General features: G+C 39.5%; 8 non-coding genes and 2 pseudogenes across 8 annotated transcripts; all 10 read left to right on the forward strand.

The window, feature by feature from the left end:
* The first annotated feature begins 11,706 nt into the window (after nt 1-11,706).
* On the forward strand, nt 11,707-11,825 carry LOC127937955 (5S ribosomal RNA). The gene has a single exon (XR_008148599.1). It is a non-coding gene; the product is annotated as a 5S ribosomal RNA (ribosomal RNA).
* Nucleotides 11,826-12,579: 754 nt separating this feature from the next.
* Nucleotides 12,580-12,698, forward strand: LOC127936256 (5S ribosomal RNA). Its single transcript, XR_008148235.1, has one exon. It is a non-coding gene; the product is annotated as a 5S ribosomal RNA (ribosomal RNA).
* A 366-nt stretch (nt 12,699-13,064) lies between these two features.
* Nucleotides 13,065-13,183, forward strand: LOC127937626 (5S ribosomal RNA). The gene has a single exon (XR_008148413.1). It is a non-coding gene; the product is annotated as a 5S ribosomal RNA (ribosomal RNA).
* A 1,045-nt stretch (nt 13,184-14,228) lies between these two features.
* On the forward strand, nt 14,229-14,337 carry LOC127937577 (uncharacterized; annotated as a pseudogene).
* A 365-nt stretch (nt 14,338-14,702) lies between these two features.
* Nucleotides 14,703-14,821, forward strand: LOC127935934 (5S ribosomal RNA). Its single transcript, XR_008148204.1, has one exon. It is a non-coding gene; the product is annotated as a 5S ribosomal RNA (ribosomal RNA).
* A 3,019-nt stretch (nt 14,822-17,840) lies between these two features.
* On the forward strand, nt 17,841-17,959 carry LOC127937403 (5S ribosomal RNA). Its single transcript, XR_008148379.1, has one exon. It is a non-coding gene; the product is annotated as a 5S ribosomal RNA (ribosomal RNA).
* A 640-nt stretch (nt 17,960-18,599) lies between these two features.
* On the forward strand, nt 18,600-18,718 carry LOC127937111 (5S ribosomal RNA). Its single transcript, XR_008148349.1, has one exon. It is a non-coding gene; the product is annotated as a 5S ribosomal RNA (ribosomal RNA).
* Nucleotides 18,719-25,310: 6,592 nt separating this feature from the next.
* On the forward strand, nt 25,311-25,429 carry LOC127936374 (5S ribosomal RNA). Its single transcript, XR_008148276.1, has one exon. It is a non-coding gene; the product is annotated as a 5S ribosomal RNA (ribosomal RNA).
* Nucleotides 25,430-26,225: 796 nt separating this feature from the next.
* LOC127937795 (5S ribosomal RNA) lies at nt 26,226-26,344 on the forward strand. The gene has a single exon (XR_008148573.1). It is a non-coding gene; the product is annotated as a 5S ribosomal RNA (ribosomal RNA).
* A 1,082-nt stretch (nt 26,345-27,426) lies between these two features.
* Nucleotides 27,427-27,545, forward strand: LOC127936337 (uncharacterized; annotated as a pseudogene).
* The last annotated feature ends 324 nt before the right edge of the window (nt 27,546-27,869 follow it).

Raw genomic sequence — 27,869 nt, forward strand, 5'->3', positions numbered from 1 at the left:
TAGTATATAATAAATTTGGCAAAAAATAGAGTCAATGCCCGATCTCTGAATATAAGCAGGTTTGGGCCAGGTTAGTACTTGGATGAGAGACCGCCTAGGAATACCAGGTGCTTTAAGCTTTTGGGGTTTCTTTCCTACTTTTATAATGTACTGGCGAGTAGATTGGCTGATCTTTAAATAGCCTTCTCTTTGCAGCAGTCTTCGCTTATGGCCATACCAACCTGTGCAACCCTGTTCATTGTAGTGGTACAATCCAGGAAGTGCAAGTGTGTGTAGAAAGGACGGAAGCTAACTCTTGTATTGTTTGTTTGTTTATTATTTTTTATAGTTAGAATTAATTGTAAGAGGAGTTTTTCTTTATCTATTTAATAAGTTTTAAACCACGAACCAGCAGCTTCATGCTGTCTGGGGAATGGTTTAATTTTTTATTTTTTATTCATGATGAGTGAAATGGATCAACTGCTTGTTTCACAACTTGCAACGAATTTGAAACAAGCTAATGCAATTGACCAAGGCAAAGGATTAAGACAAGGAGAAGGGATGATGGCGAAAGAAATGAAGAAACAAAGGATCTATTCAAAAGAAGCTACAGCAATAATTGACATCAGTAAAGTGCTTAATGGAGGAGCGGAGGACATTATTAGAGCAATAAAGGAAAAAGTGAGCGTGGAAAAAATTCTTGCGGTAAGACCAAAGACTAATAAACAATATGAAGTGACTTTTGAAACGGAGGAAGCTTGTGATGGACTGTTAAATGGTTTGCAAATTAAAGGACAAATATGTGATGTTAAAAAACTCCAGGACAGAGAATATGTAGTCTCGTTCATGCATCTGCCTGTGTATTTAGATGATGATGACATAACCTCGAAATTGGAAGGATGGGGAGTTACTCCCATAACAGAGATAAGGAGGAAGTTTTACCCAGGAACGGAGATAGAGGATGGGACAAGATTTGTTAAGGTTAAGTTCCCAAAGGAGGTGGCATCATTGCCATATAGTACAAGGTTTGAGACAACTGAAGGCTCACAGTACTTCAGGATAATACACAGTAGGCAGGTCAAAACTTGTAGATTGTGTTTAAGTCCAGAACATATCATCTGTCATGGTCTTGTCATGATCCTGTCTCTATCTCTCTCTTCTTCTCTCTCTGTCTCCCCCTGCTGGTTTATCCCCTCCTGTCTCCCTCGCTCTTCGCTTCTGTGTCACAGCTGTCTTCACTTCTCATTAAGATAATTCCCCCTCCACCTGGTTCTCATCTTGCCTCGTTATTTGGGCTACTTCTACCCTCTCGTTCCCGTGTCTCATTGTCAGATTGTTACTTCCGAATGAAGCCGTTGCCTTTGACGTCCTTGTTAGCAGTTGGTCTTGTCCTATCCTGTCCTGTCTAGTCGGGGTGAAGTTAGTTGTCTACTATCGTTACCTGTACATCTCTGTGCTCACCCATTATACCCCACAGAACCTTACCTGCTGTTCTACGCCGCGACCGCCCCGCACTGCGAGCTCCGATCCCCGGCTCTCCCCTGAGCCCAGTCAAAGCCTCCACCTCACCAGCCTTCTGGTCGTTCCAGCCACGGAGGTTTCCTGTGTTAGTTTAATCCAGCCTTCGGGTCTTCCTTAGTTTTCATCTTTGTACTCCTTAGTTGGATTTTCCTGTGGCTTTCCTTTGTTGGATTAAAGACTGTCATTTTGCCCTCGCATTTGAGTCCTCTCTCTTCAATATCCATCACAGAACAATCTGACCATATGATGGACTCAGCGAGTGGCAGCCCGTTCCAGGCTGCCGTCGAGCACCAGGGCGTCCTCCTCGGGAGGCATGAGGAGGACATCTCCGCTACCCGACACGCCGTCGGTTCTTTGGCCGCCCAAATGTCCGAGCTTTCCAGCCAGGTCCACAACCTCCGCCTCCAGCCTTCCGCCTCTTATTCTCCTCCTGGTCAGACGGAGCCTCGGATAAACAATCCTCCGGTCTATTCGGGTGAGCCAACTCAGTGCCGCGCTTTCCTTACCCAGTGTGAGGTGGTATTCTCGCTCCAGCCCACTACTTATGCTAAGGAGAGGGCCAAGGTGGCTTTCGTTCTTTCACTCCTCCACGGGCGGGCTCGCGAATGGGGAACGGCCAACTGGGAGACGGAGGCAGAGTGCATCTCAACCTTTGAGCGCTTCAAGGAGGAGATGATCCGGGTCTTCGACCGCTCCGCCTACGGAGAGGAGGCGTCCCGTCGGCTTTCCACACTCCGGCAGGGAAGACGATCCGTGCCGGATTTCTCCGTTGAGTTCCGGACCCTCGCTACCACCTGTGGGTGGAACCAACCCGCACTGACTGCTCGCTTCCTGGAGGGCTTGTCTCCAGAGGTGCGGGACGAGGTCCTCGTCCGTGAGATCCCCGCCCGGCTCGACGACCTTATCGACCTGGCCATCCGGGTGGAGAGACGGTTTGATCAGCGCCGTCGTGCTCATCGCCTAGAGGAGAGTCTCTTCTCGCCGCCTCGAGTCAGCCCCTCCCACTCAGAACCGGAACCCATGCAGCTGGGTGGCCTGCGTATTTCACCTAAGGAGCGTCAGAGGAGGATCTCTAACCGCCTCTGCATGTACTGTGCTAGTGCCTCTCACTTTGTGTTTTCGTGTCCTGTAAAAGCCAACGCTCGCCAGTAGGAGGAGGGTTACTGGCGAGCGCTACCACTAAGACCATCCCTTCCACTTCCTGCACGATACTTCCAGCGCATCTCCAGTGGGCGGGGTCGTCAGCCTCCTGTGCGGCCTTGATCGACTCTGGGGCCGAGGGAAACTTTTTGGATGAGAAGTGGGCGCTCCAACAAGGTATTCCGCTCACACCGCTAAGAGACTCCACCTCTTTATTTGCCCTTGATGGCAGCACCCTACCTAGGGTACAGAAACAGACTATCCCATTAACTCTAACCATTTCTGGCAACCATAAAGAGACAGTTTCCTTTTTTATTTTTCAGTCTCCTTTTACTCCTTTAGTACTGGGGCACCCTTGGTTAGAACTTCACAATCCACACATTGACTGGGCTAAGGGGTCTGTTTTGTCTTGGAAGTTGTCGTGTCATGTTAAGTGTTTAGCCTCGGCTGTTCCCCCCGTGTCTTCTGTTTCTGTGTTGCAGGAGGAGACGGGAGATCTGACTGGGGTTCCGGAGGAGTATCACGATTTGCGAGGGGTTTTCAGCCGTTCTCGAGCCATGTCTCTTCCGCCCCACCGTCCGTATGACTGCGCTATTGATCTCCGCCCGGGGACCACGCCCCCTCGGGGTAGGCTCTACTCTCTTTCTGCTCCCGAACGGGAGGCTTTAGAGAATTATTTATCTGAGTCTCTCAGCGCCGGCACAATCGTTCCGTCCTCGTCGCCTGCCGGCGCCGGATTCTTTTTTGTTAAGAAGAAAGACGGTTCTTTACGCCCATGCATAGATTATCGGGGGCTGAACGACATCACGGTTAAGAATCGTTACCCCTTGCCACTGATGTCCTCAGCCTTCGATATCCTGCAGGGGGCAAGAGTCTTTACCAAGCTCGACCTACGTAACGCCTACCATCTCGTACGCATTCGGGAGGGGGACGAGTGGAAGACCGCCTTTAACACGCCCCTCGGCCACTTCGAGTATAGGGTCCTCCCCTTCGGATTGGTTAACGCCCCCGCTGTCTTTCAGGCTCTGATCAATGACGTCCTTCGGGATATGCTCAATTTATTCGTTTTTGTCTATCTCGATGACATTTTGATTTTTTCGCCCTCTCTCCAGGTTCATGTGCAGCACGTTCGCCGCGTTCTCCAACGTTTGCTTGAGAATCGACTCTTTGTTAAGGCCGAGAAGTGCTCCTTTCATGCTTCGTCTATAACGTTTTTAGGCTCCGTTATCTCGGCAGAGGGGATCAGAATGGACCCTACCAAGGTCCAGGCCGTGCTCGATTGGCCCGTCCCTGAGTCTCGTGTCTCGCTACAGCGCTTTCTCGGTTTTGCTAATTTTTATCGCCGCTTTATACGCAACTTCAGTCAGGTGGCCGCGCCACTCACTGCCCTCACTTCGGTTAAATCTCGTTTCGGTTGGTCCGGTTCTGCGCAGGAGGCGTTTGACCGGCTTAAGATCCTTTTTATGTCCGCACCCATCCTCCGCACTCCAGATAGCTCAAGACAGTTTATCGTTGAGGTCGATGCCTCCGAGGTAGGGGTGGGAGCCGTTCTTTCCCAGCGGTCAGCGTCGGATAATAAGATACACCCTTGCGCGTACTTCTCCCACCGCCTTTCCCCCGCTGAACGTAATTATGATGTCGGGAATCGTGAGCTCCTCGCCATCCGCCTGGCATTGGGTGAGTGGCGGCAGTGGTTAGAGGGATCCTCTGTTCCTTTTATTGTTTTGACGGATCATCGCAATTTAGAATACATTCGCTCCGCCAAGAGATTGAACTCGCGTCAGGCTCGCTGGGCCCTTTTCTTTACGCGTTTTGATTTTGTCATTTCATACCGTCCGGGCTCTAAGAACGGTAAACCAGATGCGTTGTCTCGACTTTTCGATCCCTCGATCGGCCGCACCCCCCGAGAGGAGATTATCCCTTCCGGTCGGGTGGTGGGGGCTACGGTCTGGGGGATCGAGAGACAGGTTAAACGCGCTCTCTCTCACGTCGCTACTCCCCGTAACTGCCCTAGGGGCAGCCTCTTTGTCCCAGTTCCCACACGATTAGCGGTTCTTCAATGGGCCCATTCCTCTAGACTAGCGGTTCATCCCGGTGCTCGAGGCACTGTCGCATTTATCCGCCAGCGTTTCTGGTGGCCCTCCTTAGAACGTGATGCGCGCCGCTTTATCGCTGCCTGCTCTGTTTGTGCCCAAACCAAAGCAGGCAACTCTCCGCCTGCTGGTCTTCTCCGACCGCTACCTGTTCCCTCTCGCCCGTGGTCCCATATAGCTCTCGACTTTATCACCGGTCTTCCGCCCTCAGCCGGTAAGACTGTCATCCTGACGGTAGTCGACCGCTTCTCAAGATCGGCACACTTCATTCCTCTTACCAAACTGCCCTCTGCGAAGGAAACGGCCCAGATTATGATTGATAATGTGTTTAAGTATCACGGGTTGCCCACCGACGTCGTGTCCGATAGGGGTCCGCAATTCGCCTCGCAGTTCTGGAAAGAATTTTGCCGTCTCATAGGTGCCACTGCTAGCCTTTCCTCGGGTTTTCACCCACAGACTAACGGCCAGGCCGAGTGAGCCAATCAGATTGTTGCCTGCATGCTCCGCAGTCTAGCCTTTCGCAATCCCTCGTCTTGGGTCGAACAGCTTTCCTGGGCTGAGTATGCTCATAATTCCCTCCCCTCCTCGGCCTCTGGTATCTCTCCCTTTCAGTGTTGCCTCGGCTATCAACCGCCCTTATTTTCGTCCCAAGAGACCGACTCTCACTGCCCGTCCGTTCAGACCTTTATCAGTCGCTGTAAACGAACCTGGAAGAGGGTGAGATCCGCACTTTGTCGTTCTAAGAGACGCATGTGCGTGGCTGCCAATAAATCGCGTGTCAAGAGTCCTCGCTATGCCGCGGGTCAGAGGGTTTGGCTTTCTACATCTAATTTACCCCTCCAGTCTGACTCCCGTAAACTGGCTCCCCGCTTCATCGGGCCGTTCCGCATTATCAAGATCGTTAACCCTGTCGCCGTCAAACTCCGGTTGCCGCATAATCTTCGTCGTGTTCACCCGGTGTTTCACGTCTCCTGCATTAAACCAACCTCTCGCTCCCCCCCTCCCATGTCCTTCTCTGCCGTTCGTATCGAAGACTCCCCGGTCTACACCGTCCGCAGGATCATAGATAGGCGGCGTCGGGGTCGTGGACACCAATACTTAGTCGATTGGCAGGGGTATGGTCCTGAGGAGAGGAGTTGGGTCTCCCCTAAGGATATCCTGGACCCCTCGCTCATTGATGATTTCCTCCGGTCTCGCCAGCATTTCCCCGCTGGAGCGCCTGGAGGCGCTCTTTGAGGAGAGGGTATTGTCATGGTCTTGTCATGATCCTGTCTCTATCTCTCTCTTCTTCTCTCTCTGTCTCCCCCTGCTGGTTTATCCCCTCCTGTCTCCCTCGCTCTTCGCTTCTGTGTCACAGCTGTCTTCACTTCTCATTAAGATAATTCCCCCTCCACCTGGTTCTCATCTTGCCTCGTTATTTGGGCTACTTCTACCCTCTCGTTCCCGTGTCTCATTGTCAGATTGTTACTTCCGAATGAAGCCGTTGCCTTTGACGTCCTTGTTAGCAGTTGGTCTTGTCCTATCCTGTCCTGTCTAGTCGGGGTGAAGTTAGTTGTCTACTATCGTTACCTGTACATCTCTGTGCTCACCCATTATACCCCACAGAACCTTACCTGCTGTTCTACGCCGCGACCGCCCCGCACTGCGAGCTCCGATCCCCGGCTCTCCCCTGAGCCCAGTCAAAGCCTCCACCTCGCCAGCCTTCTGGTCGTTCCAGCCACGGAGGTTTCCTGTGTTAGTTTAATCCAGCCTTCGGGTCTTCCTTAGTTTTCATCTTTGTACTCCTTAGTTGGATTTTCCTGTGGCTTTCCTTTGTTGGATTAAAGACTGTCATTTTGCCCTCGCATTTGAGTCCTCTCTCTTCAATATCCATCACATCATCAAAGACTGTCCTGAGTTCAGATGTTTTAAATGCAATGATCAAGGACATTTCTCAAGAGACTGTACAGCAATTGAATGTCCAGACTGTGGCAAACCTCTTAATATATGTGAATGCTGGATGGAAGGTAACGAGAAGCAATCAGAGGAGCAACAAAGTATGGACAGGCAGGTGCAAGATGAGATTGCAGAAACCACAGAGACTTTTGAACCAATGGAAAACAAACAACAAAAGCAAATAGAATATATGGAAAATCAGAAGTTGAAGGACCAAAGTCACCAGGATGGAGAAGTAAACAGAATGGAGGACGATACAGAGGAGGGAGAAGATGGAGAAACCGAACAGAATGGTGCAAATGACAAGGAAGTAAATGATGAAGAGGAGAGCGACGAGGTGGAGGAACTGGATATGGAACAACAGGAGGCAAGGAAAGAAAGAGAAAAGGTTGGAAAAATGATAAGAAGAAAATCAATGAAGGTAAAGCCAAATCTTAATGTTGCTAGAAAGAAAAAGATGATTTAAATAGATAAAAAGAAGTTGGGATTGATACAAGAACAAGATTGTGAGAGAGACTGAAGATGAATGGTTTTAAATGCTTATTTTTTATTGGTATGGTTTTAAACTTTGTGAGTTTAAATGCAAGAGGTTTAATGAGTGTAAAGAAATTTGAGATGGTAAAAGAACTATGCAAAAAGCAGGATGTGATAATTTTACAAGAAACAAACTGGAAAAACGAAATGATTGAGGATGTGAAAAAGAGATGGAAATGCAAATGTTTTATAATAATGGTGATGGAAGGATAGGAAGGGGGGTAGCCATTTTAATAAAGGAAAATGTTGAAATTAATTCATATGAAGTCTATAATGACAAAAAAGGCAAATGTGTTGGGATTAATATTAAGAAAGATGATCATGAATTTGTGGTAATTAATTTGCATGCACCCACCCAAGAGGGAGAAAAAAAAAATTTTTTTGAGGGATTAAGGATTTTAATAAAGACATATAAAAACGTTATTTTAGTTGGGGATTTTAATACTGTTTTTAGTAAGATGGACATGGCAGATGGGATGGTTTTTAGAACAGATATGGGAAGGAAAGAGTTAAAAGAAATGATGGAGGAAAGAAATTTGATAGATGTTTGGAGGGAAAACCATGAAAGGAAAAGAGAATTTTCCAGAAGACAACTGGTTGGGAATTTTATGTGTCAGACAAGAATCGATTTTATTTTAAGTGAAAGGGATATGGAATTTTTTCTGGGGGACATTTGTTATAAGGATACCAGTTTGAGTGATCACAAAATGCTTTTATGGAATATTGACTTTAGTAAAGAAAAAAAAGGGCCTGGAGTGTGGATACTAAATTCAGAAATTTTGACAAGTGAAAGTTATAGAATAGGAATTGAGGAAATATTAGACAAAGAAAAAGAGGACGGAATGTACTTTGAAGATAAACGATTATGGTGGCAAAATGTAAAATATGAAATAAGAAAATATTCTATAAACCATAGCAAATTGGTACAGAAAGTTAAAAAAGCAAAGGAGCTGGAAATAAGGAAAAAACTCAGAAAAGAGACAAATAAAAGTGAAGTAAATATAAAACAGATAATACTTTTGGAGGAAGAGTTACGGAAAATTGAGGAAGAAAAGTGTAAAGGAGCTATTATAAGGAGTAAGGCAAAAAATACAATTGCAGGAGAAAAATGTACAAAATTTTTCTTTAATTTGGAAAAAAGTAGAGGCAAAGCAAAGTTAATAAAAGAATTAAAAAATAAAAAAGGAGAAATAGTCAAAGACATAAGTGGAATTTTAACAGAGGTGAAAGACTATTATGAGGGGCTTTTTGAAACAAAAGGAATTGACGAAAAAGCCAAAATTCAGTTATTAGAGAGTTTTACAGCTAAAGTAAGTAGAGAAGATAAAAAGGAATGTGATAAAGAAATTAGTGAAGAGGAAATTGTACAAGCTATCAATAGTTTAAAAGGAAACAAAAGCCCGGGGACAGATGGGATAGTAAATTAATTTTATAAAGTTTTTAAAGAGAAGATAAGTGGGATTTTAAAGGAAGTATATAAGGAGATTTTTGATAAAAGAGAATTGGATCAGAGGATGAGTATAGGGTTGATGAAATTAATTTATAAAAGGAAAGGAAGTAAAAATGATTTGAGTAATTTTAGACCAATAACAATGTTAAACACAGATTTAAAAATACTATCTAAAATTCTTGCAAATAGAATGAAAAATATTTTACCCAAAATTATAGTGACTAATCAGGCATATGGTGTAAGAGGGAGAGATATTGCTAATATAACGAGTGGTGTAAGAGACATAATAAGCTATTTAAATGAAACACAGAAGGATGGATATGTTGTTAATTTAGATTTTGAAAAGGCTTTTGATAGGGTAGAACATGATTTTTTATTTGCAATTTTAGAACGTTTTGGTTTTGGAAAGAATTTTAAGGAATGGATAAAAATTTTATATAATAACGTAATGACGAGAGTGACGTGTAATGGTTTCTTAACAGAACCTTTTAGAATAACAAGATCAATAAGGCAAGGATGTCCACTCTCTGCACAGCTATATACTTTGGTAGCAGAACCTTTAGGTTTAATGATTAAGAAAAATAAAAGCTTTCAAGGTATTAAAATAGAAGAAGGTAAAGAAGAGAAAAAAGATATTCCAATATGCAGACGACACGACACTGATTTTAAAAGACTTAGAAAGTATGAAGGAAGTCATAAGAAATGTAGAGAGGTATGGTAAAGGTACAGGTGCAAGAGTTAATGGAGAAAAAACTGTGTACATGAAGTTTGGAAAGGTACCAAATTTAGGAGGAGTTTTCAATTTTGAGGAGGTGAAGGAAACAAAAATTTTGGGTGTGACTTTAGGAAAAGATGAGAAAGGGGCAAGAGAAAGAATGTTTGAAAAGTTGTTGGGGGAAATGGAAAGGAGATTAATTTTTTGGAGGGGAAGATTTTTAAGTTTGAAAGGGAAAATTTTAGTGGTTAATGCTTTAATGTTATCCAAAATGTGGTATATTTTAATGGTGAGGGCAATGCCAAGATGGGTGGAAGTAAGAATAAAAAGATGTGTTTTAGATTTTATTTGGGAGAAGAAACCCCCAAGAGTTGCTTATAACACTCTGATAGGAACGGCTGATAAAGGAGGAATGGGATTATCTGATGTAGAATTAAAAAAAGAAAAGTATGAGAATTAAAGTTGTGAAAAAGTATAGAGATGATCAAGAAAAAGGAGAATGGAAAGATACAATGAAATACTATTTGGACAAATGTGGTAATGTGAAACTAGGGGACAGTGTTTTATGGATGAAAATGAAAGCATGGATGTTTGAAAGAATACCAGATTTTTATAAAGAAGTTTTAAAAGCTTGGGTTTTTTTTCTCTCAAAGGTTGATTTTATACCTGGAGGAAGGAAAGAGATTTTAAACCAACCATTGTTTTTTAATAAGCATATTGTGAAAAGTGGGAAAGAAATATTTTTTAAAAAATGGTGGGAGGTTGGGATTGCAAGACTAAGGGATATTATGTATGAGATAAGAGAGGGTTTTTTACCAGTGCAAGTAATTATTGATGAGTTGGAAGAAGCCAAAGAAGAGTATGACATAAACAATGTAAAGAAGCAATATAAAGAAAAGAAAAGTGCAATACCAAAAGCGTGGATAAATGAAATACAGAAGGAAGAAAAAGAGGAAGGAAAGACTGACGTGTATTTTGTTAATCAAAATAAAAGAATAGGGTTTAGTTTAGGGAATGTGAAAATGTTTTATCATGTTTTAAGGGAAGAGATTTTTAAAAAACCAAATTCAAATGATATGTGGTTAAGAAACTTCAATGGCTTGAAAGAGGAAGAAATATGGAAAAATATGAGGGGAGTACTGGTGAGCACAAATTTGGAGTGTCTTGATTATTTTATAAGGCATAATGTAATATGGTCGGAAATGAGGTTGTGCATTATAAAAAAAGAACAAAGTGCATTATGTAAGGTTTGTAAAAAACAAGATGAGGGTTTGTTGCATTTGTTTTTACTGTGTGAGGAATTAGGATCTTTTTTTAAGGTTTTAAAAGAAATAGTGAATGACCTAGGGGAAAGAAAAGAAGATCAAGATTGGCAAAAAACATTTATGTTTGGAAAGGAGGAAAAGTGTAAGAATAAAATCATGATCAATTTGTTAATTATTTTGGCAAAAAATGCTATATGGAAAAGAAGAAATATAGTTAAGAACAGGTCTGTTCGTGTAGATGTGTGGACATTGTATAAGCATATGGTGGAAGATTATATGTTTACATTGTGCAAATATTGGAGACTGGAGGGAAAAGCAGAGATGTTTATGAAAATGTTTTCTTCTCAGGTACAGAATATTATTTTGAAACATGACATAAATGTATCTGTTGGAAAAAAAGTGTAAAATAACAAATGCAACAAATGGGATAATGTAGAAGAAAAATATTTATAAGTATGAATGTATTTTTATTTTTTTATTTTAGTTTTTTTGTTTTGTTGTTGTTTTTAATTGGAATGTGAATCTCTGTATTTAGGAAACATAATGTATTATTTTGTGAACTTAATAAAAAAAAAAAAAAGAAAAAAAAAAAAAAAGGCTATGCCCGATCTCGTCTGGGCTTGGAAGTTAAGCAGGTTTGGGCCTGGTTAGTACTTGGATGGGAGACCGCCTGGGAATACCAGGTACTGTAAGCTTTTTGGACATTTTTCACTTAGTATATAATAAATTTGGCAAAAAATAGAGTCAATGCCCGATCTCTGAATATAGTATATTGAATATAGTGAATTAGCAGGTTTAGGTCTAGTTAGTACTTGGATGAGAGACCGCCAAGGAATACCAGGTGCTTTTAAGCTTTTGGAATTTTTTCACTTAGTATATAATAAATTTGGCAAAAAATAGAGTCAATGCCCGATCTCTAAATTTTAGCAGGTTTCGGTCTGGTTAGTACTTGGATGAGAGACCGCCTAGGAATACTAGGTGCTTTAAGCTTTTGGGTTTTCTTTCCTACTTATATAATGTACTGGCGAGTAGATTGGCTGATCTTTAAATAGCATTCTCTTTGCAGCAGTCTTCGCTTAAGGTCTTACCAGCCTGGCTATGCCCGATCTCGTCTGATCTCGGAAGCTAAGCAGGTTTGGACCTGGTTAGTACTTGGATGGGAGACCGCCTGGGAATACCAGGTACTGTAAGCTTTTGGAATTTTTTCACTTAGTATATAATAATTTTGCCAAAAAATAGAGTCAATGCCCGATCTCTGAATATAAGCAGGTTTGGCCCAGGTTAGTACATGGATGGGAGACTGCCTGGGAATACCAGGTGCTTTAAATTTTTGGATATTTTTCAAAAATTATATAATAATCTTACAAAAAAAAAAAAAAAAAAAAGAGTCAATGCCCGATCTCTGAATCTTAGCAGGTTAAGGTCTGGTTAGTACTTGAATGAGAGATCGCCAAGGAATACCAGGTGCTTAAAGCTTTTAGAATTTTTTCACTTAGTATATAATAAATTTGGCAAAAAATAGAGTCAATGCCCGATCTCTGAATATAAGCAGGTTTGGACCAGGTTAGTACATGGATGGGAGACTGCCTGGGAATACCAAGTGCTTTAAATTTTTGGATATTTTTCACGAATTATATAATAATCTTGCAAAAAAAAAAAAGAGTCAATGCCCGATCTCTGAATCTTAGCAGGTTTAGGTCTGGTTAATACTTGATTGAAAGACCGCCTAGGAGTACCAGGTGCTTAAAGCTTTTGAAATTTTTTCACTTAGTATATAATTAATTTGGCAAAAAATAGAGTCAATGCCCGATCTCTGAATATAAGCAGGTTTGGGCCAGGTTAGTACATGGATGGGAGACCGCCTTTTGGTTTTCTTTCCTACTTATATAATGTACTGGTGAGTAGATTGGCTGATCTTTAAATAGCCTTCTCTTTGCAGCAGTCTTCGCTTACGGCCATACCAGCCTGGCTATGCCTGATCTCGTCTGATCTCGGAAGCTAAGCAGGTTTGGCCCTGGTTAGTATTTGGATGGGAGACCGCCTTGGAATACCAGGTGCTGTAAGCTTTTTGGAAATTTTTCACTTATTATATAATAATTTTGCCAAAAAAATAGAGTCAATGAATATAGATCTCTGAATATAAGCAGGTTTGGGCCAGGTAAGTACATGGATGGGAGACTGCCTGGGAATACCAGGTGCTTTAAATTTTGGGATATTTTTCACGAATTATATAATAATCTTGCAAAAAAAAAAAAAAGAGTCAATGCCCGATCTCTGAATCTTAGCAGGTTTAGGTCTAGTTAGTACTTGGACGAGAGACTGCCAAGGAATACCAGGTGCTTTAAGCTTTTGGGTTTTCTTTCCTACTTATATAATGTACTGGCGAGTAGATTGGCTGATCTTTAAATAGCCTTCTCTTTGCAGCAGTCTTCGCTTACGGCCATACCAGCCTGGCTATGCCCGATCTCGTCTGATCTTGGAAGTTAAGCAGGTTTGGGCCTGGTTAGTACTTGGATGGGAGACCGCCTGCGAATACCAGGTACTGTAAGCTTTTTGGACATTTTTCACTTAGTATATAATAAATTTTGCAAAAAATAGAGTCAATGCCCGATCTCTGAATATAAGCAGGTTTGGGCCAAGTTAGTACATGGATGGGAGACTGCCTAGGAATACAAGGTGCTTTAAATTTTTGGACATTTTTCACGAATTATTTAATAATCTTGCAAAAAAAAAAAAAAAAGAGTCAATGCCCGATCTCTGAATCTTAGCAGGTTTAGGTCTGGTTAGTACTTGGTTGAAAGACCGCCTAGGAAAACTAGGTGCTTAAAGCTTTTGGAATTTTTTCACTTAGTATATAATAATTTTGCCAAAAAATAGAGTCAATATAAGCAGGTTTGGGCCAGGTTAGTACATGGATGGGAGACTGCCTTGGAATACCAGGTGCTTTACATTTTTGGATATTTTTCACGAATTATATAATAATCTTACAAAAATAGTCAATGCCCGATCTCTGAATCTTAGCAAGTTTAGGTCTGGTTAGTACTTGGTTGAAAGACCACCTAGGAATACCAGATGCTTAAAGCTTTTGGAATTTTTTCACTTACTATATAATAAATTTGGCAAAAAATAGAGTCAATGCCCGATCTCTGAATATAAGCAGGTTTGGACCAGGTTAGCACATGGATGGGAGACTGCCTGGGAATACCAGGTGCTTTAAATTTTTGGATATTTTTCACGAATTATATAATAATCTTGCAAACAAAAAAAAAAAACAAACAAAAAAAAGAGTCAATGCCCGATCTCTGAATCTTAGCAGGTTTAGGTCTGGTTAGTACTTGGTTGAAAGACCGCCAAGGAATACCAGGTGCTTAAAGCTTTTGGAATTTTTTTACTTAGTATATAATAAATTTGGCAAAAAATAGAGTCAATGCCCGATCTCTAAATTTTAACAGGTTTAGGTCTGGTTAGTACTCGGATGAGAGACCACCTAGGAATACTAGGTGCTTTAAGCTTTTGGGTTTTCTTTCCTACTCATATAATGTACTGGCGAGTAGATTGGCTGATCTTTAAATAGCCTTCTCTTTGCAGCAGTCTTCGCTTACGGCCATTCCAGCCTGGCTATGCCCGATCTCGGAAGCTAAGCAGGTTTGGCCCTCGTTAGTACTTGGATGGGAGACCGCCTGGGAATACCAGGTGCTGTAAGCTTTTTGGAAATTTTTCACTTAGTATATAATAATTTTGCCAAAAAATACAGTCAATGAATATAGATCTCTGAATATAAGCAGGTTTGGGCCAGGTTAGTACATGGATGGGAGACTGCCTGGGAATACCAGGTGCTTTAAATTTTTGGATATTTTTCACGAATTATATAATAATCTTGCAAAAAAAAAAAAAAGAGTCAATGCCCAATCTCTGAATTTTAGCAGGTTTAGGTCTAGTTAGTACTTGGATGAGAGACCGCCAAGGAATACCAGGTGCTTTAAGCTTTTGGGTTTTCTTTCCTACTTATATAATGTACTGGCGAGTAGATTGGCTGATCTTTAAATAGCCTTCTCTTTGCAGCAGTCTTCGCTTACGGCCATACCAGCCTGGCTATGCCCGATCTCGTCTGATCTCGGAAGTTAAGCAGGTTTGGGCCTGGTTAGTACTTGGATGGGAGACCGCCTGGGAATACCAGGTACTGTAAGCTTTTTGGAAATTTTTCACTTAGTATATAATAATTTTGCCAAAAAATAGAGTCAATGCCCGATCTCTGAATATAAGCAGGTTTGCGCCAGGTTAGTACATGGATGGGAGACTGCTTGGGAATACCAGGTGCTTTAAATTTTTGGATATTTTTCACGAATTATATAATAATCTTGCAAAAAAAAAAAAAAAAAGAGTCAATGCCCGATCTATGAATCTTAGCAGGTTTAGGTCTGGTTAGTACTTGGTTGAAAGACCGCCTAGGAATACCAGGTGCTTAAAGCTTTTGGAATTTTTTCACTTAGTATATAATAAATTTGGCAAAAAATAGAGTCAATGCCCGATCTCTAAATTTTAGCAGGTTTCGGTCTGGTTAGTACTTGGATGAGAGAATTTTGATCTGATTTATTTTCCCCAAGGTTTAAATTGAAATTCATGCAAAAATTAGTGTTTAATTAAGCTCTAAAGTTGTTTTCCCTACCCCTCCTGCAGCAGCTGCTGTTTGTAGGAGGAGTTTTATTCTTTTTTGTTCCTGGAGGTTTTGTTTGTTAATTGAATGGAGCACATGGTGGGAGACATTGGAGTACTACAAACAGATCTGGTATCTAAGAAGAACAGCGGGAATCTAGTCATGATGGAGGACAAGGCGTTTGAAAAGAACTTAACTGTGAGTGTGGAAATTGTTGGAGATGAGAAAATAACAAAGATGGAATTACTTAGAGGAGTTAATGAAGTCTGTGGTGCTGTGATTGGATGTCGTTTCAAAGGGGACAAAAAGTATGAAATTACAATGAACCACAGTAAAGGAAAGGAAAGACTTATTGATGGTTTTAAAATAAAAAACTGTCAAATTATGGCTAGAGATCTGAGCAATGATGAGCTTGTTGTTTCATTCATGAATCTTCCTGTGTACATCACGGATGAGGAAATTTTGGAGAAACTTAATGGATGGGGTGTCAATGCAACATCCCCAATCAAGAGGAGGAGATGGCCAGGAACAGATATTGCAGATGGGACCCGCTTCTGTAAAGTTAAGTTCACTGACACTGTTCAATCATTGCCATATTCAACCAAGTTTGAAACACTGGAGGGTGCTGAGCACTTAATTCATAACAGGCAAGTAAAAGTGTGTCGTATTTGTATCCAGCCTGGACATGTATTGAGGGACTGCCCTGAGTTTACTTGTCACAAGTGTGATAAACAAGGACATTATGCTAGAGAGTGCAAAGAACTGAGTGATGTACATTATGGTGATGTGATGGGGGGAGCAGATTTGTCCAGTGGGGTAAACGAGGAGGAGAATGGATCTGTTCAAGGCGGCACATTAGGGAATACTTTGGACGACTTTGAAAGTCAGCTATTGCATCCGGGGCTAAAGGATCACATAACTCAAAGTGCTGGAACAGGACTGGTCGAGTGTTGCATGGAAAATCAAGTAAAGAAAAGGTTTGTGGGTAAAGCAACCATGGGCAATGCAACTTCACAATCATTGGCCTCTGTTAAGACTGTTCTCAAGTGTGATGGAAATGTTGATGTTGATGTTGATGTTGATGATGATGATGATGATGATGATAATGAGTATGAGTATGATGATTATGATTTGTATGAGGAAGGGAGAAGTGAAAATCTGCAACTGCTTGTTAGGAAAAAAAGATCACTAAATGACAAGGGAGAGAAAGGAAACATGAAGAAAAAGAAATGAGGGTTATCTTTTTTCTTTTGTTTTCACACTTACTGCTGCTATGATTTAAATTGTGTCCCTAAATGCTAATGGTCTTGTAACATGTGAAAATTTGAAAGTATCTTAACAGCTGTGAAAGCAGACATTTATTGTTTCCAGGAAACAAATTGGGATAGCAGCAAAATGAGGGAAGTGAAGAGGTATTGTGAGAGAATGTGATGTGTGTGACAGCGAGGTTGAGTCCTTAATGCATTTTTATGTAGAATGTCAGAGTTTAAAAGATTATCATGAATTATTAAAGCAATGTGTGAGGAAGAATTGGGAGGAAATAAAATGTGTGGATAAGGAGTGGGGCAGGATGTTTTTGTTTGGTATGGTACAGGAAAAGAAGGTAAAAGGGAATGTGCATCTCTTAAATATGATGTTAAGTTTTGCAAGGTATGCTGTACGATTGAGGAGAAATGTAGCATATTTTGAAAAAAGGAAAGAAAATGTATGGTGTTTTTTCAAGACTTTGATAAAGCAACATATAAGATGATTAAAACTTAAATGTGTGAGGAATTCTGTAACTTTTTTGTTGAGGGAAGCAAATTTATTTCTGTTACAGAATTGAACGAACTTGTATTTAATTTTTGAAAAGTGTAAATGGAAAGTTGCTGAAAATTTAATGTTGAAATATATTATGTATTTACTGTAAATGTTGAAATTATTTTATAATAAAAAAAAAAAAAAAAAAAAAAAAAAAAAGCTATGCCCGATCTCGTCTGATCTCGGAAGCTAAGCAGGTTTGGACCTGGTTAGTACTTGGATGGGAGACCGTCTGGGAATACCAGGTACTGTAAGCTTTTTGGAAATTTTTCACTTAGTATATAATAATTTTGCCAAAAAATAGAGTCAATGCCCAATCTCTGAATATAAGCAGGTTTGGGCCAGGTTAGTACATGGATGGGAGACTGCTTGGGAATACCAGGTGCTTTAAATTTTTGGATATTTTTCACGAATTATATAATAATCTTGCAAAAAAAAAAAAAGAGTCAATGCCCGATCTATGAATCTTAGCAGGTTTAGGTCTGGTTAGTACTTGGTTGAAAGACCGCTTAGGAATACCAGGTGCTTAAAGCTTTTGGAATTTTTTCACTTAGTATATAATACATTTGGCAAAAAATAGAGTCAATGCCCGATCTCTAAATTCTAGCAGGTTTCGGTCTGGTTAGTACTTGGATGAGAGACCTCCTAGGAATACTAGGTGCTTTAAGCTTTTGGGTTTTCTTTCCTACTTATATAATGTACTGGCGAGTAGATTGGCTGATCTTTAAATAGCATTCTCTTTGCAGCAGTCTTCGCTTACGGCCATACCAGCCTGGCTATGCCCGATCTCGTCTGATCTCGGAAGCTAAGCAGGTTTGGACCTGGTTAGTACTTGGATGGGAGACCGTCTGGGAATACCAGGTACTGTAAGCTTTTTGGAAATTTTTCACTTAGTATATAATAATTTTGCCAAAAAATAGAGTCAATGCCCGATCTCTGAATATAAGCAGGTTTGGGCCAGGTTAGTACATGGATGGGAGACTGCCTGGGAATACCAGGTGCTTTAAATTTTTGGATATTTTTCACGAATTATATAATAATCTTGCAAAAAAAAAAAAAAAGAGTCAATGCCTGATCTCTGAATCTTAGCAGGTTAAGGTCTGGTTAGTACTTGAATGAGAGACCGCCAAGGAATACCAGGTGCTTTAAGCTTTTGGCATTTTTTCACTTAGTATATAATAAATTTGGCCAAAAATAGAGTCAATGCCCGATCTCTGAATATAAGCAGGTTTGGGCCAGGTTAGTACATGGATGGGAGACTGCCTGGGAATACCAGGTGCTTTAAATTTTTGGATATTTTTCACAAATTATATAATAATCTTGCAAAAAAAAAAAAAAGAGTCAATGCCCGATCTCTGAATTTTAGCAGGTTTAGGTCTAGTTAGTACTTGGATGAGAGACCGCCAAGGAATACCAGGTGCTTTAAGCTTTTGGGTTTTCTTTCCTACTTATATAATGTACTGGCGAGTAGATTGGCTGATCTTTAAATAGCCTTCTCTTTGCAGCAGTCTTCGCTTACGGCCATACCAGCCTGGCTATGCCCGATCTCGTCTGATCTCGGAAGTTAAGCAGGTTTGGGCCTGGTTAGTACTTGGATGGGAGACCGCCTGGGAATACCAGGTACTGTAAGCTTTTTGGAAATTTTTCACTTAGTATATAATAATTTTGCCAAAAAATAGAGTCAATGCCCGATCTCTGAATATAAGCAGGTTTGGGCCAGGTTAGTACATGGATGGGAGACTGCCTGGGAATACCAGGTGCTTTAAATTTTTGGATATTTTTCACGAATTATATAATAATCTTGCAAAAAAAAAAAAAAAAAGAGTCAATGCCCGATCTATGAATCTTAGCAGGTTTAGGTCTGGTTAGTACTTGGTTGAAAGACCGCCTAGGAATACCAGGTGCTTAAAGCTTTTGGAATTTTTTCACTTAGTATATAATAAATTTGGCAAAAAATAGAGTCAATGCCCGATCTCTAAATTTTAGCAGGTTTCGGTCTGGTTAGTACTTGGATGAGAGACCGCCTAGGAATACTAGGTGCTTTAAGCTTTTGGGTTTTCTTTCCTACTTATATAATGTACTGGCGAGTAGATTGGCTGATCTTTAAATAGCATTCTCTTTGCAGCAGTCTTCGCTTACGGCCATACCAACCTGGCAACGCTAGAGTGCTAGCAGGAAGTGAGGTGGCAGTAGTGGGTGAGAGTAGGCTCACCATTGTTGTTTGTAAACCCATTTTTTGTTTAAAGTTAGCTTTTTTTCTGTTTTTCTGTTTTGTTTTGATTTTAAGTTCAAACACTTCCCAGCAGCCTAGGCTGTCTGGGGAGGATTTTTATTTTTGGAGGTTTTGTTTTGTTATTTTTTCAAAATTGGACTGATTACATGGAAATGAAATGGCAGGAGAAAGACGCAGGGACTTTGACACGGAAAACACTACAGGACAACGGCTTGGATACAACGAGGCAAAGAAAATGATTATTTATTCAAAGGAAGCAACTGTAATTGTGGATCTGGCAGAGGTGAGAGATGGATCGGTGCAGGATATTATCAAAGAAGTGAATGAAAAAAATGGAGGAGGAAAGATTTTGGCGATAAGACCAAGACAAGGCAAAGAATTCGAGATCACATTATCAAATGAGGAGGAGTGTGAAAAGCTAGAGGATGGACTAAGAATCAGGCAACAATTTTGTGAGATTAGAAAGCTACAAGTAAGAGAATATGTTGTTTCTTTTATGCATTTGCCTGCAAATGTTGATGACCAGGATATATTAGATAAATTGGAGGCATGGGGTGTAACTCCCTCAACCAACATTAAGAGAAGAACATATCCGGGTACTGAAATAGCAGATGGTACGAGATATGTAAAGGTCAGGTTCCCAAAGGAAGTTGTATCTCTACCATATAGCAGCAAGTTTGAGACTGCTGAGGGCACACAGTACTTTCAGATTATACACGATCGGCAGGTGAAAACCTGTAGATTGTGTATGGATCCAGGACATGTATTTAAAGATTGCCCGGACTTTATTTGTTACCAGTGCAAAGAGCAGGGGCACTTGGCAAGAAGCTGCAATGCAGTGAAGTGCCCGGAATGTAGGAAAGTGTTGGTGAGGTGCGAATGTTGGATGGGGGAGGGAGAAAATAGTAGTGAACAAGAAACAGATATGGTTGTTAATGTGGGTGGGCAAAAGCAGAGGGAAACCGAGATGGACAATGTTTTAAACAAGGAGATGGAAGATTGTGGACTGGGAGAGGAAAATGAAGAGGAAGAACATCAAGCAGACACAGGAGGAGAGGAAAAAGAAAATGATGGAGAAAAAACAATATCACAAGGGACGGTGCAAAGGACCATGGAAATAAGCAAAGAACAGGAGGAACAAAAAAACAATGAGGAAGGTTATCAGGAGGGGAGAATGGAGAGAAAAGGAGAAGAGAAACACTGTGGACTGAGAGAGGACAATGGAGAGAAAGAACATCAGGGGGACACAGGAGAAAAGAAGAAAGAACTAGATGGAGAAATAACAACATCTCAATGGACTGTGCAAAAGACTATGGATATGAGCGAGGAACATGGGGAACAACAAAACGACGAGGAAGGTTATCAGGAGAGGAGAATGGAGAGAAAAGGAGAAGAGGAACGTAGGAAAGAACGAGAAGGAATACAAAGAAGAAGAACTTTAAAGGTAACACCCAATATAGACATTGCAAAGAAAAGATTTTTAAGGCAAGGAATATTAAAAGACAAGGAGGGTTGTGAGAACAGATTTGATGTACTGAGAGATATGGAGCATGACTGAAAAAAAAATGAAATGTTTTAATTATTTATTTTATATTGTTTTTATGTTTTTAAGAGTTGTTTCATTTAATGCACGAGGTTTAATGGATGTGGAGAAATTTGAAAATATGAGGGAATTATGTAGAGGGGTGGATGTATTTGTATTACAAGAAACGAATTGGAAAAATTATTGTGTTAAAAGGTTTGAAAATGTATGGGATGGGAATATACATTGTAATAATGGTACAGAGAAAACTGGGAAAGGGGTTGCTATTTTAATAAGAAGAGAGGTGTGTGAAAAAGAAAGTGTGGTGTTTAATGATGGAGCAGGGAAATGTTTAGCTGTTGAAATAGAAAAAGGAAATGAGAGATGTACAATATGTAACATACATGCTCCAAATGAAGAAAAGCAAAAGGTGGAATTTTTTAAAACAATATCTGCAAATGTAAGAATTAATGAAAGGGTGATTTTAATGGGGGATTTTAATACTGTTTTTACAGAATTAGACTTAGCAAGTAATATGGTTTTTAAGACTGATAAGGGAAGGGAGGAGTTGAACAAACTGATGGGGGATTTTAAATTGATTGATGTGTGGAGAGAAAGAAATAGAACGAGTAGGCAATTTTCAAGAAGACAATTTGTTTTAAAAGAACTGAAACAAAGTAGGATTGATTATATTTTATGTACAGAGGAAATGCAAGGGAATATTACTAATGTTTATTATAAACGAGTTGGTCTTAGTGATCATTCTCTCTTATTTTTAACATTAGATTCTTCAAGTGTGAAAAGGGGAGGGGGAGTGTGGGTTTTAAATGCAAAGATTTTAAAGAGTAATGCATATCAGGAAAGTATTAAAGGGATTGTGGAAGAAAGCAAAATTAATAGAATGTATAGGGAAGAGAAAAGAGTATGGTGGGATAGTGTTAAGTGGGAAATAAAGACATTTTCAATAGAATACAGCAAAAATGTCAGAAAATTAGAAAGACAGAAGGAAACCGAATTAACCAAACTCCTGAATAATGAGTTAAGTAAAGTGTCAGAAAGCAATGGAAAAGAGGAAATTGAAAAAATAATAATGCTACAAGATAAATTAAAGATATTAGAAGAGGAAAAATGTAAGGGTGCAATTATAAGAAGTAAAGCAAAATATGCAGTAGAGGGAGAAAGATGCACAAAATTTTTCTTTAATTTAGAACAAAATAGGCAGAAGGCTGATCTATTGAAAGAAGTCTTAAATAAAAAAGGGGAAATAGAAACAGAAACTAAAGAAATTTAGAAAACAGTAAAGCAATATTACATGGACATGTTTAAGGGACAAGGTATAGGAAAAAATGATGAGGAGTTTTTGATTAAACAAATTAAATCTAAGTTAACAGGTGAGGACAGGATTTTGTGTGATGAAGAAATTAAGGAAGAAGAAATAGATATTGCAATTCAACAGTTAAAACCTGGAAAGAGCCCTGGTGTGGATGGTTTGACTAATGAATTTTATAAAACTTTTAGAGAAATGTTAGTGCCAATTTTAAAAGAAGTTTTTGAAGAAATTTTCAAGAAGGGGGTGTTGAGTGAAAAAATGAAGATCGGCATGGTAAAAATGATTTACAAAAAAAGCGGTAATCCAAAAGATCTTAAAAATTTTAGACCTATATCCATGTTGAATACAGATTTTAAAATATTAGCAAAAGTATTAGCAAACAGATTAAAAAAGGTTTTACCAAAAATAATAAAAACAACACAGGCATACGGGGTGCAAGGAAGAGATATAGTAGATGTGGTTAAAAGTATAAGAGACACAATTTATTATATGAAGGAGAAGGGAAAGGGGGGATTTTTAATAAGTCTGGATTTAGAAAAGGCATTTGACAGGGTAGAGCATGAGTTTTTATTTGATGTTCTTAAGGCTTTTGGTTTTGGAGAAAATTTTAGAAAATGGATTTGGATTTTTTACTCAGATGTGTTAACATGCATAAAATGCAATGGTTTTTTAACGGATTGTTTTCAACCAACAAGGTCGATCAGGCAAGGATGCCCACTGTCTGCCTTACTTTACTCTCTGGTAGCCGAGCCACTTGGTTTGGCTATTAAGGCAGACAGAGAAATCAAAGGAATACAAATAAAGAACCATTTCCAAAGAGAAGCAGTGTATCAGTATGCAGATGATACAACCTTGTTGGTAGAAGACATCCAAAGTATTGATAGGGCAATGGGGATTTTAGAAAGATATTGTAAAGGGTCGGGAGCCAAAGTAAATGTGGGGAAAAGTGTGTGTATGAGGATTGGCAGAGTAGAGGAAATACCGCAGCATATACAATTCAAGGAGGAAATGCAGCACATCAAGATTTTGGGGTTGTGGGTTGGTATTGATTCTAATAAGGCAGACACTTTGAATTGGGAAGGTGTTTTAAATGGAATTGGAAAAAGACTGAGATTTTGGCAAATTAGAGATTTAAAGCTAAGGGGGAAAGTTTTAATTATAAATTCATTGATGCTGTCGAAAGTCTGGTATGTGTTGGGAGTAACCCCATTGCCTCATCTGTACTACAAAAAAATGAAAGAATTGGTTTTAAAGTTTTTATGGGGAAATGGAAGGGCTAAGATTGCATATGATACATTACTTGGAAACATAAAGGAGGGAGGATTGGGACTTTTAGATCCATTTTTAAGAATGAGAACGCTGAGAATTAAAACAGTTCAGAAGTTTCTAGAGAGCAAAAGTGATGTAATTTGGAAAAGAGTCATGGAATATTACCTGGAAAAATGTAATATGGGATGTAATGTTTTATGGATGAAAATGAAAAGCTGGATGTTAAAAGGTCTGCCATGTTTTTATGTGGAGGTTTTGGAATCATGGGGGGAATTTTCAGAAAATGTACTGATTTTACCTAAAGGAAGGGCCCAGCTTTTAGAACAACCATTGTTTTTAAATCCGAATATCATAAGGGACGGTAAGGTCATGTATTATAAAGAATGGTGGGATTGTGGTTTGAGACAAATAAAAGATCTATTGTATGAGGTGATAGAGGGTTATGTACCTTTACAGGCAGTTGTGGATGCATTGAGAGAGGGGGGCAAAAGGGCGTGGAGAAGGAAGTTAGAAGGACAATATGAGGATTTAAAGAAAGCGATACCAAAGGACTGGATTGAAAGAATTGAAAACTATGAGAGTGGGGATGAGAATGAATTTCCAGATGTATTTTTTAAAAGGTTAAATGGGGAAAACGTTCATTTTAATTTATGCAAAGTAAGGAATGTGTATAGTATTTTTAGGTCTATCGCTTTTACAAAACCAGTAGCTTTGAACTACTGGAAAGAAAGATATGATGACTTAAATGAAAAAGAAATTTGGGGAAACGTGAGGTTGAAATATATGGAACCAATTTTAGAGAATTTTAATTATTTATTGAGACACAATTGTATATTAACAGAGATGAGATTACATAAAATAGGAATTCAAAATGATGCAAAGTGTAAAGTGTGTATGAAAGAAAAGGAAGGACTGTTACATCTGTTTTTTTATTGTGAAATGTTAGATGATTTTATGAGAAAAATGAAGGAAATTGCAAAAGAAATTTTGGAGGGGAAGTATGATGAGGACCAAAAGAAGTGGGAAACAATGTTTTTATTTGGTCATAATGACTGTAATATGTATACCTTTAATTTATGTGTAACAATAGCAAAGTATGTAATATGGTTGAGAAGAAACATGGCGAAATATGATGGGAAAAATGTTGATGTGTGGATAATCTTTAAAAACAGGATGGAATACTCTGTGAGACTGTTATGGAATTATTTCTCAATGGAAAACAAAGAGGATGATTTTATAGAAATGATTGTAAGAGGGAATCCAATGTTGGAAATGAAAGAAAATGGTGTAAACTGGCTATGGGGGAAATATGAATAATAATGTCATGGATTGTAACTGTATAAAACAAATTAAATGAATGTAAATTTTTTATAATAAAAAAAAAAAAAAAAAAAAAAAAAAAAAAAAAATCTTGTCTGATCTCGTAATCTAAGCAGGTTTGGGCCTGGTTAGTGCCTGGATGGGAGACCGCCTGGGAATACCAGGTACTCTAAGCTTTTTTGAAATTTTTCACTTAGTATATAATAATTTTGCCAAAAAAAAAATAAAATAAAAAAAAAGAGTCAATGCCCGATCTCTGAATCTTAGCAGGTTTAGGTCTGGTTAGTACTTGGATGAGAGTCCGCCAAGGAATACCAGGTGCTTTAAGCTTTTGGAATTTTTTCACTTAGTATATAATAAATTTGGCAAAAAATAGAGTCAATGCCCGATCTCTGAATATAAGCAGGTTTGGGCCAGGTTAGTAATTGGATGAAAGACCGCCTAGGAATACCAGGTGCTTTAAGCTTTTGGGGTTTCTTTCCTACTTTTATAATGTACTGGCGAGTAGATTGGCTGATCTTTAAATAGCCTTCTCTTTGCAGCAGTCTTCGCTTATGGCCATACCAGCCTGGCTATGCCCGATCTTGTCTGATCTCGGAAGCTAAGCAGGTTTGGGCCTGGTTAGTGCCTGGATGGGAGACCGCCTGGGAATACCAGGTACTGTAAGCTTTTTTGAAATTTTTCACTTAGTATATAATAATTTTGCCAAAAAATAGAGTCAATGCCCGATCTCTGAATATAAGCAGGTTTGCGCCAGGTTAGTACATGGATGGGAGACTGCCTGGGAATATCAGGTGCTTTAAATTTTTGGATATTTTTCACGAATTATATAATAATCTTGCAAAAAAAAAAAAAAGAAAAAAAAAGAGTCAATGCCCGATCTCTGAATCTTAGTAGGTTTAGGTCTGGTTAGTACTTGGATGAGAGACCGCCAAGGAATACCAGGTGCTTTAAGCTTTTGGAATTTTTTCACTTAGTATATAATAAATTTGGCAAAAAATAGAGTCAATGCCCGATCTCTGAATATAAGCAGGTTTGGGCCAGGTTAGTACATGAATGGGAGACTGCCTGGGAATACCAGGTGCTTTAAATGTTTGGATATTTTTCATGAATTATATAATAATCTTGCAAAAAAAAAATAAAATAAAAAAAAAGAGTCAATGCCCGATCTCTGAATCTTAGCAGGTTTAGGTCTGGTTAGTACTTGGATGAGAGTCCGCCAAGGAATACCAGGTGCTTTAAGCTTTTGGAATTTTTTCACTTAGTATATAATAAATTTGGCAAAAAATAGAGTCAATGCCCGATCTCTGAATATAAGCAGGTTTGGGCCAGGTTAGTAATTGGATGAAAGACCGCCTAGGAATACCAGGTGCTTTAAGCTTTTGGGGTTTCTTTCCTACTTTTATAATGTACTGGCGAGTAGATTGGCTGATCTTTAAATAGCCTTCTCTTTGCAGCAGTCTTCGCTTATGGCCATACCAGCCTGGCTATGCCCGATCTTGTCTGATCTCGGAAGCTAAGCAGGTTTGGGCCTGGTTAGTGCCTGGATGGGAGACCGCTTGGGAATACCAGGTACTGTAAGCTTTTTTGAAATTTTTCACTTAGTATATAATAATTTTGCCAAAAAATAGAGTCAATGCCCGATCTCTGAATATAAGCAGGTTTGCGCCAGGTTAGTACATGGATGGGAGACTGCCTGGGAATATCAGGTGCTTTAAATTTTTGGATATTTTTCACAAATTATATAATAATCTTGCAAAAAAAAAAAAAAGAAAAAAAAAGAGTCAATGCCCGATCTCTGAATCTTAGTAGGTTTAGGTCTGGTTAGTACTTGGATGAGAGACCGCCAAGGAATACCAGGTGCTTTAAGCTTTTGGAATTTTTTCACTTAGTATATAATAAATTTGGCAAAAAATAGAGTCAATGCCCGATCTCTGAATATAAGCAGGTTTGGGCCAGGTTAGTACATGGATGGGAGACTGCCTGGGAATACCAGGTGCTTTAAATTTTTGGATATTTTTCACGAAATTATATAATAATCTTGCAAAAAAAAAAAAAAAAAAAAAAAAAAAAAAGAGTCAATGCCCGATCTCTGAATCTTAGCAGGTTTAGGTCTGGTTAGTACTTGAATGAGAGACCGCCAAGGAATACCAGGTGCTTTAAGCTTTTGGAATTTTTTCACTTAGTATATAATAAATTTGGCAAAAAATAGAGTCAATGCCCGATCTCTGAATATAAGCAGGTTTGGGCCAGGTTAGTACATGGATGGGAGACTGCCTGGGAATACCAGGTGCTTTAAATTTTTGGATATTTTTCACGAATTATATAATAATCTTGCAAAAAAAAAAAAAAAAGATGTCAATGCCCGATCTCTGAATCTTAGCAGGTTAAGGTCTGGTTAGTACTTGAATGATAGACCGCCAAGGAATACCAGGTGCTTTAAGCTTTTGGAATTTTTTCACTTATTATATAATAAATTTGCCAAAAAATAGAGTCAATGCCCGATCTCTGAATATAAGCAGGTTTGGGCCAGGTTAGTACTTGGATGAGAGACCGCCTAGGAATACCAGGTGCTTTAAGCTTTTGGGGTTTCTTTCCTACTTTTATAATGTACTGGCGAGTAGATTGGCTGATCTTTAAATAGCCTTCTCTTTGCAGCAGTCTTCGCTTATGGCCATACCAGCCTGGCTATGCCCGATCTTGTCTGATCTCGTAAGCTAAGCAGGTTTGGGCCTGGTTAGTGCCTGGATGGGAGACTGCCTGGGAATACCAGGTACTGTAAGCTTTTTTGAAATTTTTCACTTAGTATATAATAATTTTGCCAAAAAATAGAGTCAATGCCCGATCTCTGAATATAAGCAGGTTTGCGCCAGGTTAGTACATGGATGGGAGACTGCCTGGGAATACCAGGTGCTTTAAATGTTTGGATATTTTTCACGAATTATATAATAATCTTGCAACAAAAAAAAAAAAGAGTCAATGTCCGATCTCTGAATCTTAGTAGGTTTAGGTCTGGTTAGTACTTGGATGAGAGACCGCCAAGGAATACCAGGTGCTTTAAGCTTTTGGAATTTTTTTCACTTAGTATATAATAAATTTGGCAAAAAAT

Source organism: Carassius gibelio, chromosome A19, assembly GCF_023724105.1.
Source record: "Carassius gibelio isolate Cgi1373 ecotype wild population from Czech Republic chromosome A19, carGib1.2-hapl.c, whole genome shotgun sequence".
Taxonomy (NCBI): domain Eukaryota; kingdom Metazoa; phylum Chordata; class Actinopteri; order Cypriniformes; family Cyprinidae; genus Carassius; species Carassius gibelio.